This window comes from Cryptomeria japonica, chromosome 11 (assembly GCF_030272615.1).
Source record: "Cryptomeria japonica chromosome 11, Sugi_1.0, whole genome shotgun sequence".
NCBI classification, from domain to species: domain Eukaryota; kingdom Viridiplantae; phylum Streptophyta; class Pinopsida; order Cupressales; family Cupressaceae; genus Cryptomeria; species Cryptomeria japonica.
The window spans coordinates 410,223,739-410,235,892 of record NC_081415.1 but is presented as its reverse complement, the minus strand read 5'-3'; positions in this window follow the sequence as shown (position 1 = coordinate 410,235,892).

Below are 12,154 nucleotides of genomic sequence, written 5' to 3'. Positions count from 1 at the left end.
AAAACTTGTGATTCTGGGATAACTGAAGTCTTTGAGGTGACCAATATTTCATCTAGAAATGACATATATCCTCAAGAGTCTCAAAATTGATACTATGGCATTTTGGATGATATACTTGAGTGTGACTTTAATTCCTTCAATTTAGTTCTGTTCGTCGTCAAATGGTATAGGCTACGACTGAATAAAAATGATCCTGATAGAACTGTTATCGAACATGATAATGGATTTACAATGGTTAATACAAGGTCATTTGAATGAGTTGGGGATGAGCCCTATGTTCTTCCAAGTCAATGTGAGCAGGTATTTTACTCGGAGGTTCCACATAAACTGAGTTGGTCATTTGTTGTTAGACATGATCCAAGAGGAAGGCCGATAATGTATAATGTGATGGAAGAAGAAGATACCGAAGAAGTAGAAGATGATATAGATGATGATCATGATCGATAGTTAGTCGATGATGTTCCTGACGGAAATGTACACGAAGAAGAAGCTGATGATGATGATGTTGCTGCTGCTGATGGTGATGGTGATGGTGATGGTGATGGTGATGGTGATGGTGATGGTGATGGTGATGGTGATGGTGATGGTGATGATGATGATGATGATGAACAAAATGATGACAATGACGACGCCGACGACAACGATGACGATGACGACGATGATGACGACGACGGCGATGACGACGATGACGACGACGATGATGATGATGATGATGATGATGATGATGATGATGATGATGATGATGGTCATGATGATGAGTTGGATGAAGAAGAAGATCAATGACATGAATGAAATGTATGAGATGCGATTATTATATTATCTATTTAATATTGATATCTTGATAGAAATTGATTTGACTTATATGGTTACATAAAGAATTCATATGTTTTGAATTCTAATTCCATTACTTAATTAATTCATGATGCACCTCTAGCTATGTGATAGATGGTGATTTAAAATACATATGTGATGGATTACATGCTTATGATGATACATGTGACATTTTTTGAACTTTGTGTTTATTTATGGAATGTGGACTACTTATTAGCTATGTGATGGATGGTGATTTATGATATGTATGTGATGGATTACATGTTTATGATGATACATATGTGATTCTCATGATGCTCAATTACATATATGATGATACATATGTGATGCTTATGATGCTTATGATACTGCAGTATTTATTATTTATCAACTTACAAATGTAATGCTTATGATGCTCAATTGTTGGTGCAGGAACCTGAACCCCTTTGACGAGGATCCTGCACAGTCTCATGGATCGACAGGCATAAGTCAATACACCTTATAGAAATAATATATTTTTAAAAACTTAAAGAAAAACAAACTTCCTTAGTTTTTCAAACCTCAACATTAGCAGCAAATCTAATACAGTTATCAACACTTGAGGCCCCAGTTGGACTTACTCAAATTTTAATCTCAACATCAACTTTATGGCCGACTTCTTCATCAATATTACCCTCATTTGCAAAATATCTCTCTCATTACCATCTAACTCTCTCATTTGATGGTGCATAGGTATCACTAAATAGGTATTTGTCAGATGTGTCTTCCTCGAGTGAGGGAAATGCAGGAATAGAAGAGGAAAGTGAGACATGTAGTAGATCTCAAATAGGGAGATCAACTAGAGGTCAAAAGATTAGAAGAAAATTCAATAAACGCATGGAATCTTTTCTTGCTCAAGGGGGGTCATGTTCTTATGATGATGAGACCAAAGGCGACATTGAGGTGCTCTTGAGGTACAAACATCTACTAAAACAATGTGTACCCTAGGAACTTCCTCCAATAAACACTGATTTTTGTGTTAATGAGAGGATATATCACATAGCACCTTCGTCGTTACATGGTTTGGGCCTATTTTCCATGGACAACATAAAGGTCTCTTACAACAAAGTTGTTGAATTGATGGAGTTTGTTGGACCTTGTTACAATTATAATGATTGGATGCAGATTGTTCGATATAAAAAAAGTATGCGTAGGTATGCACTGTCAGTCAATTATGTACAACAAAAAGATAATGATCAAAGTAAATGATTGGATGTATACATTGATGGAAGGCCAAAAGAAACAGGGAATATTGCAGGTTTAATAAATAGTACATGACCTGGGTCAACTAATAAGCAACCCAATTGCATATTTGAGGCACGTGAGGGAAATTGTGTGTTTGTATGTGCGATAAAATCAATAAGTGTAGGGGAAGAGCTGCTAATCGATTACAATTTGAATCGTATAGATACAAACAAAGTTACTATCATGGGGGTGGTACGTACTATATATATACCATTTAAGCCAACTTCCAATTAATGAATCCAATAAACCATTGTATTATTAAGTTTTTTTGCTAAGTCTATTGGTTTCATTTCGCTAATGTTTTTTATATTTTTTCTTTGTCAGAGGGCCACATGGATCCACCACATAGCACAGATAAGGGTGTAGGTCCCGACACTTCTACGAAGCAGGTAAACCTCATTGTAATTGTACAAATTAGATAGAAGCAAACTGTTACATTATGATCTTTTCTTGAGTGTTTTGAAGTAATTGTGATAGTGTTAATTATATTCTTGTCATAGACGGATGTTTGGGATAAGGGAAAGGAACTTGCAGTACCTCAGCACCTCCATAGGGATGTGGGGCGCTCGACAGTGTTATGCGCTGATGACATCGCACTTAGCGCAAACCCTATACAATTGGTACAAAAGAATATTAGAAAAATTAGCCAAGAGATTGTTGATTTGGCAACCATAAGCCCTTAGACTGATGAGATAACAAAGAGGGTGCAACTATTGTTGCGGACAATGGAAAACTTGCAAGTAAGTAGTAATGAAAGCTTTAATCATAACAAAAGTTCAATAATGGTTTATATTTTTTTCTCTTTTTTGTCATTAACTAATATATGTATGTGTTGTTTTTACAGAAATTTATAAGGCCTCATCATCCTGGTGGTGATGATCAAGGTATTGTGGGTAGTTCAGGTGATGACCATGTTCTATATATTAAAACCACTCCTTTGGACTTGTGAACTTTCTTTTTTAATGTTTTATGTATTTAATGTATTACTCTTCAGGTGCTGACATGGGTCCGAGGTTGACCCCAACTATATTGCCGACTGCAATGTCGACAACACTTAGCATGCAGACATCGTCTGTTGCACTGGCTCATGTTGACCCACCCACTGGTGGCAGATCCCTCTTTTTCTCTCTCTTTCGTTATGTGTTTATTACCCTTGAAGTGTTCTTTCTTGGAGGCATTTCATAGTGGATTCATTTACTATGGCAGGAGATGCACATGAGGATGCGCCAGAGGCGACTACTGGTGATAACATACCATCATTTCCTGGATTTTCCCGTATTGCTAGTACGGGAACGTTGCAGGCCACATTGGTGGTGAGCGACGAAGAATTGATTCCCTTGAAGATACAGAAGGTTCCAGGTACTTTAAAATTTGTAGCATCCTAAAATTGTGACACTTGCAATTTCGACTACATTTGGGTCTTCACGATGGTGACGCAACACTAAACCTAAATGGAGACCCCGAAACTTGTTCATGACATCAAAAACTGCATTTCTCAGCACCCTGGCCTGATCCTCCTAGCACCCTGCTGTCCCGGGAGGTGGGACCAGAGCGCCCAGTGCCCTGGTCCCCCAGGACCATGGCGCCCAGCGCCCTGGTCCCTGGCCCTATTTTGGGCCCAGTCTCCTATGGGACTTCGGGTCTTTTTGTTTGCAATTTGGAAAATAACATTTCCTGGTCGGCCTAAGGTCGGGAAAATCAGTCTTTCAACCCTAATTGGCAAGTATATAAACTATATTTCCTCTCCCATTTTGAGGAGGAAGGACATATGTGTACAAGACGCGAAAATGATATTCAAGCATTCAAGCATTCAAGCATTCCTTCAAGCTATTGATCATTCTAAGTCTCCATTCAAGGCTAAGTGTTGCATTCAAGACAAGGATTCAACCATTGAAGAGGAGATCACATATTACAACGTACAACATACAACATACAACATACAACAACATCTATACCTTCGCATATAAGGATACAAACATCCTTACAACAAGGTATTAGTACTTGTTTTACATTACATTTACAAGCATTTCTCATTTCTTGGTTAATTCCAAAACTGGGGTTTGACCTAAGGGCAAACCCCTAATCCCTAACCCCCCAATCATCTTCGCTTTTCTATGTGTAGGTTGCAGGTACGTAGCTGAAATTGAAGATCTGGAATCCTTGTGCAGAGACAAACAGATCCCCCTTCGTTTTGCGGATTTTTCGGAGGACCGTGTGCACGCCGGGCGCCATCGTCCCGTCAACTTTTGCTCAAATTTGTAGGACAGCGTCGTCTCGACATTTTACTACTAATTCCAGGTCCGTAGCTTCATATCATATTCCTATCTCTGTTTATAAGTGAATCTCTCCTACTTTGCATGCATTCCTAGTTCAATCTTTCTATCTACATTCTTTACAAAAGAGGGTATCCTTGCTATCACAACCCTTGAAACTCATATAGAATCCAATCTTGCATTGCGTGGGATTGGATCTTGTGGGTTTCAACCCCTCTTTTGAATGTAAAGTCCCTCCTAAGTGAAAACCATCAACCCTAGTGACTCTCCCTTCTCTCTCCTCGGAGTTGGGGAGGGGAGGACGACTAGGGTTTGATTTTTCCGCTTTACATTTTGGTGGACCCGACGTGAACATCCTTTCTGATTATTCATAGTTAGATCTGAAAATTGGATTCCTTGTTTACATTTCCATGTTTGATCTTTTGCGAAATTTTGGAGGTTAATTGCATAAAAACCCTAAATTTTCTTTTTAAGTAATTAAACTTGTGAAATGTTTAATTGTTGATGCTTGTTTCAGATCTGCCCTTCTATTACAAACTATCAATTCATATTTGTGCTTTAATTTTGAAAATTAAGTGGTTAAGTGTCAAAACCCTAATTTTTGGAACCCTCTTGATTCAACCTTTGTCCGACAATTTCACTGATCAAAACATCTCAAAATCAGCTGTAACTTTGGATTCCACAATAAAATCACAATATCTTTCATCCCTAAAAATTTGGAAAAAATTTGCGAGGACCATGTGCACCCCGAGCGCCATCGTCCCCGACATTTTTTCTGAAATTTCGGGAGCTAGATCTTACTGTATTTTTCTGCTAAAATCCAGAATTTTGGCTGATTTTATCAATTTTAACACTTTCAAAATTACAGTCAAAGTTGGTCTAGTGATTGCTTGGATTGAGGCTTCTAATCATTCAAAAATTGTTGAAATTGAAATTTGTGTCAAAATTGTGTTTCTTACAGTCCTAAATCTGAAAAGTGTGTTATCATTCATTCGAAATTTCAGTGATTTATTCAAATTTTTTGCAATTTGTGACTTTTGAAATTAAGTGCTTAATTACAACAACTTTGATTTCCGCTTTCAGAATTGAATTTTGCGTGAAATTGAGTCAATTTTCAAATTTCAAAACTTGCATTGCTGTTGGTATTCCCTCTAAAATCATAAAATTCAAAATTTCAGTTTCCCTCTCTTTTTCAAAATTCAAATTTTGCATTTTTCGACAATCTTGGTAGGGTTCAATTTTGAGATTGCAACTTTAATTTGGCCTATCTACAGATCGTAAAATCACTCAATTTTTTCAGGTTAGCTGTAAAATCATCATAACTTTCATCCCTACAAATTTTGAAAAAAGTTGCGAGGACCGTGTGCACCCCGAGCGCCACGGTCCCGGACATTTTTTCTGAAATTTTGGGAGATTGTCCTGATTGTATTTAACAGCTTAAATCTGGAAGATTGGCTGGCTTTACTGAAATTTGCTACCTCTAAAATTCAAAATCTTCTCTCTTTCTTTAGTGCATGAGTTTTACAACAATAAGTCCTACTTACACTATTCCCGTTAGACGAAGCCTTAGAATTAAGTCCTTCCAAGGTTTAATTACTGAGGAGATGGAACCTAATTTGAATGGCCTTTTTAACGAGGACATGGGTAATTCCTCTAATCCTCTTAATGATGAAGAATCTCTCCATGAGGTTTCTGTAGAACAACTTTCAAAATTGGATAACCAATTTGACGATTTTCGACAATGGATGTCTCAAGAATACCCTGATAGTCAAGCTCTTCCTTTAATTGAGGGTCTAAAACGTATGCTTCAAAGTGATAAGAATGGAATTGATATTTTGCGTGGTATTGCACACATTGTGGATTCAAATGTGATGCCTATGAAAATTTGTGCCGAAACCTTAGGTTATACACAACCTCCTACTCAAGACAATCATTCTATTCCTTTGACGACTTCTATTGCTAGTATACCTACTTTTACATCAAACATAATGACTACTTCAACACAAGACATTCCTCCTATGATCACCAGTCATGGGGGCAATCCCTCTTCTTCAATCAACCCTCTTCCTTCATTCAATCCAACTTCTTCATTCATTAATTCAGTGAGTGTTCCTCTTATATCTCCACAAATGAACATGACACAAGGGGGCAATTCATTTAACCCTTCCATTCCTCCTTGTAGTGTTCCTCCTTTCCAATCATCTCCTATGACTAACTATCATAGTGTCCCACCACCTTACTCTCTACCTTCTTTCAATAACATAACACCTCCATCACAATCTAACACATCTAATATGAATTCTTCGACTGAAGTGACCATTAACAATCTTGCACAAACTGTTTCTTCTTTACAGCAACAAATTGCCTCTATGAATCAATCTAAGTTTAGTGTGCCCACATTTGATGTTGCGAGCCCACTTTCTCTTGACATTGTCTGAGCTATTCCCCCTAAACATGTTGAAATTCCGCATTTGGAGCTTTATAATGGTAAGGGTGATCCTCTAACACATGTTAAGACCTTTCAAACAATATGTACTGATTTTGCTTATGACCAAAGTTTGCTTGCAAAACTGTTTACTAGAACATTAAGAGACAAAGCCCTACAATGGTATTGCTCGTTGCCTTCCTATTCTATTACTTCTTTCGAACAACTTGCAAATGCTTTCATTCAACAATTTCAAAACAATATAAGTCCTAAAGTTACTTTGATTGATTTAATGCATTGTAAACAAGGTGTTAAAGAAAAAGTGACTGATTTCATTGGTAGATATAAGCATTTGTATGCTCAAATTTCTTTTCCAGTACCTGACAATGACATTCAAAGAATCTTTATTTCTAATTTACAAAAAGACATTAGAGAAAAACTCCTGTTTTCTGAGTTTACTTCTTTCCAACAGTTGTGCGCAACTCTTCACAATTATCAACTGACTGTGAGTCAAATGGAACAATCACATCCTATGGCTCCGAGTGATAAGGGTGATAGTAGTCAACAACCATTTGGGAAGTTTAAACCAAACAGAGAGTCCATTAAATTGAATGAAAACATCATCAACAACAATGTGAATGCAGCATCAGGTGTGTCTCCTATTTCTAAGTTTTTCAAGAAAGAAAGAAAGTTTACTCCTTTGAATGAATCATTGCATAGTATTATGAATAAGTTATTGGAACAAAATGTGCTTACTCTTCCTCCTATAAGGCAAATTGATCCTGCAAAAATTAATTCACCCTATTTTGATAACAAATCTTTTTGTCAATTTCATCGTCAACCTGGGCATGATATTGAAAATTTTTTTGCTTTAAAGGGGAAAATTCAAGATTTGATTGATAATAATACTATCTCTGTTTTTGGTGTGAATGATAAAGGCAACACATCTGTAGCTCCTCCTAACCAAAATCTTCAGATTTTTACTGATCCATTGCCTTCTCATACCTCTAATGCGATTGATACTATTGATTCCTCTGTCTCACCTGATGATCTTGTGTCCATGACTCCGAATGTGATTAACTTTGTGGAGCAGCAGAAAATCCCTAAAGAACTTTCCATCACCTTTGATTCTAGTGAAACTATCAGGGCACCTGATGGTCCTTTATATATAGTTGCAAAAGTCAAGAATACACCTTGCCATGGAGTGCTTATTGATCCTTCTTGTATGGTTAATGTCATTACTAAAGAATTTCTTTTTACTTTGCAATTGAATCAAGTGATCTATGATGAAACAAATGTGGTTGTGAAACTATTTGATGCATTTTCTTCTCCTGCAATTGGTTCTATTACATTACCTATTGAGGTCCATAACAAATCCCTTGATGTGGACTTTGCTATTATTCCATCATCTGAACAATTTCGTGTGAAGCTAGGCTATCCTTGGCTATCTTCCATGAAAGCTATTGCTTCTCCTATTCACAAGTGTTTGAAATTTCCCCATAATGGTGAAGTTTTTACTGTCAATCATAGTCTCTTTAAACCAGCTAAAAGAACTTCTAGCGTTCCTATTGATTACTTTTGGCCTAAACAATTCCAATCTCTTCCTCCACGAAGTGATCATCTTTTCAAATCTTATCAAAAGTGGAAAAAAGACATGATCCTATCTCTAAGTGAACCTAGAACACCCAAACTTGACATTCCTATCATTCTTGAGAAGGAAGTTCTTCCTTTGAAAGATAAAACTAATGTCTTTCCTCAAGAAGATTCCCAACCCATCCCTATGGATGTGACTATGCCTATGCCGAATAAACTTTCTAAGAGTAGACCTATATCTCCTCGTCATGATGGACTTGGTCTCCTTCCTAAACCAAATATTCCTCCCTTATATGGAGCAGTTCCTCGTCCTTCCTCTTATGGAGAGAAGAGACCTTTCTCTTCTCCTATTATTCAACCTAAGAGACCACAACCTAAACACCCAAGTGATAAGGATGAGAACATTCCTCCTCCTCAATCTCCTAATCTTCCTACTAAGACTAGACGAAATCGTTCTGCACGTGAACACCGATGAAAGCGTCGTCTTAGAGCTCAGGCAGCTGCTTCTCAAACTTTGCAATCCCCAAAAACACCTTCAACAAGCATTATTCCATTTTCTCCTCAGCCGACGATTGAGCCGAAATCTCCTAAACATAAGATGCATGATGACCTTGATCCTGTGCGAGTTAAAGATCCTATTTTCATAAATCTTGATGATGATATAGATGAAAATGTTATTCATGATGCAAATGTTACTCTTGTTCATTCTGATAGTGAATATGAACTTGTTGATATTGATAACCATTTATCTAATGAATTTTCTAAAGCACTTATCCTAGCTCCTAGACAAGAACAATGTGGCTCGGAACATGAACATAGCCCTTGTTTGGATCTTGTGATAGCTCCATCTGCTATGTTGGATGTTCCTCCTCTAGCATGTTCCCTACCTTCCCAAAATATTGATCAGCAAGATCGGGGGGTAGATGACGTGCTAGACTAGTTTCATTAGCATAGCAGATTCTCTCCTCCTCTCTTTTGTTACTTCTTCTACATGTTACTCTCATTCTTCTATTTGTTGTCCTTAGTGTTGTCTACTTGAGGACGATGCAAAGCATTGCGACCTCTTTTGGTCTCTCTCATGTTGACTCAAAAGACACATGTGTTCCCTTCTTCTAGGTGACTTTCCTTGATTGGGGAATGAAGAACAATTATGCATACATACATATGATATACATGAATTATCATATAGCATACTGACCCCGAGGAAAGCAAAGTCACCTTGTGCTTTGTGTTTTGTGTCTATTATCCTTGGGCTTATCTCACACTTGGGGGCTAAATCCTTGTGATAACGTGCTCCTTTCTCATTTCTTATATGTATCACTACCTTAAAGCAATCACCCCTGGTGAGGCGTGTGCGATCGCTTTAACGTAGGGGGGCATACATCCCGTTCATATCTTTTCAAGATACTTGAAAATTTCTTGACAAATTTAGCTTTGCCTTGAAAATTTTTGATATCTTTCTTGCATGACTCATAGTGAGGGAACCTTACTACTGACAATCATGGTTCTCCCTCATGATCTTCCCTTTTACTTTTTCAATCGAAGTCGTAAGATCCTTAGTCCACTGGGGGTTTGGTGTATCTTGCCTCCCTGATGTCGTGAAAGTTTTTCAATATTGTTTCCTTGTACTTTACCGGAAGTATGAGCGTACGCTTATACTCCTGCTAAAGTGGGGGCTAAAAGTAGCGTCCTAAAATTGCGACACTTGCAATTTCAACTACTTTTGGGTCTTCACGATGGCGACACAACACTAAACCTGAATGGAGACCCCGAAACTTGTTCATGACATCAAAAACTGCATTTCTCAGCACCCTGGCCTGATCCTCCTTGCACCCTGTTGTCCCGGGAGGTGGGACCAGAGCACCCAGCGCCCTGGTCTGTCAGGACCAGGGCGCCCAGCACCCTGGTCCCCCAGGACCATGTCGCCCAGCGCCCTGGTCCCTGGCCCTATTTTGGGCCCAGTCTCCTATGGGACTTCGGGTCTTTTTGTTTGCAATTTGGAAAATAACATTTCCTGGTCGGCCTAAGGTCGGGAAAATCAGTCTTTCAACCCTAATTGGCAAGTATATAAACTACATTTCCTCTCCCATTTTGAGGAGGAAGGACATATGTGTACAAGATGCGAAAACGATATTCAAGCATTCAAGCATTCAAGCATTCCTTCAAGCTATTGATCATTCTAAGTCTCCATTCAAGGCTAAGTGTTGCATTCAAGACAAGGATTCAACCATTGAAGAGGAGATCACATATTACAATGTACAACATACAACATACAACATACAACAACATCTATACCTTCGCATATAAGGATACAAACATCCTTACAACAAGGTATTAGTACTTGTTTTACATTACATTTACAAGCATTTCTCATTTCTTGGTTAATTCCAAAATCGGGGTTTGACCTAAGGGAAAACCCCTAATCCCTAACCCCCCAATCATCTTCACTTTTCTGTGTGTAGGTTGCAGGTACGCGGCTGAAATTGAAGATCTAGAATCCTTGTGCAGAGACAAACAGATCCCCCTTCGTTTCGCAGATTTTTTGGAGGACCGTGTGCACGCCGGGCGGCATCGTCCCGTCAACTTTTTCTCAAATTTGCAGGATAGCTCCGTCTCGACATTTTACTGCTAATTCCAGGTCCGCAGCTTCATATCATATTCCTATCTCTGTTTATAAGTGAATCTCTCCTACTTTGCATGCATTCCTAGTTCAATCTTTCTATCTACATTCTTTACAAAAGAGGGTATCCTTGCTATCACAACCCTTGAAACTCATATAGAATCCAATATTGCATTGTGTGGGATTGGATCTTGTGGGTTTCAACCCCTCTTTTGAATGTAAAGTCCCTCCTAAGTGAAAACCATCAACCCTAGTGACTCTCCCTTCTCTCTCCTCGGAGTTGGGGAGGGGAGGACGACTAGGGTTCGATTTTTCCGCTTTACAAAATTATTATTATATATAGTCTAATTGTAATTTACTTACTAATCACTCATTTTGGACTAATGATCCCATGTTTTTTTTGCAAGAAATGATATTTTTTATAAAAATCTTAATGACATGACATTGCAGATATTTGGGCCCACCGTACATAAAAGGTGGAACATCATACATGAACTAACCCTTATCCACTATTTTGATTTCATATCATTGTTAGAATAGTTTTCCTTTTATCCATTTCTTGAACTATATCAAAGGTAGCTTCAGTTTCTTTCTAAATCCAACAGGTTTGTTTTTGCTTTAAAGGTGGAATGACCAAGAAAAAAAGTTAAAAGATGAACTCACAAACTGCATGGTAGGGTTGTTTGGAAATGACACATTCGACAAGACTAAGCTCCTGGAAAAAGCTAGCACATATCTAAAGTATGTGAGGGACCAATATAGGACACATTTAGAGAAGAACGTAAAGTATGAGTGTCCCCCCATGATTCCAAAGAGGGAGTGGAAGGACCTGATTTTGGATGCAAAGGAGAGAATTGAAAGGAAAAAAGGAAATACACCACCAGACGCCAGAAGAAGGTATGTGATACTATTAAGAATGTGAATATGTACTAATTATTCATTATATTTATATAATCTAACATATTTCAAACTTTTCATAGATTGAGTGACACGTCAAAGGCAACCAAGGCAAGACAAGAAAAGCATGGGCAACACAAACTCGGCTCTGGTGGTTATATGAAACTTGCTGCATGAATTGTAAGAATTAGTAAATTAAGTATCACATCAAAATATTTATAAATTGTAAACAATATTTTTTTGATCAAACAT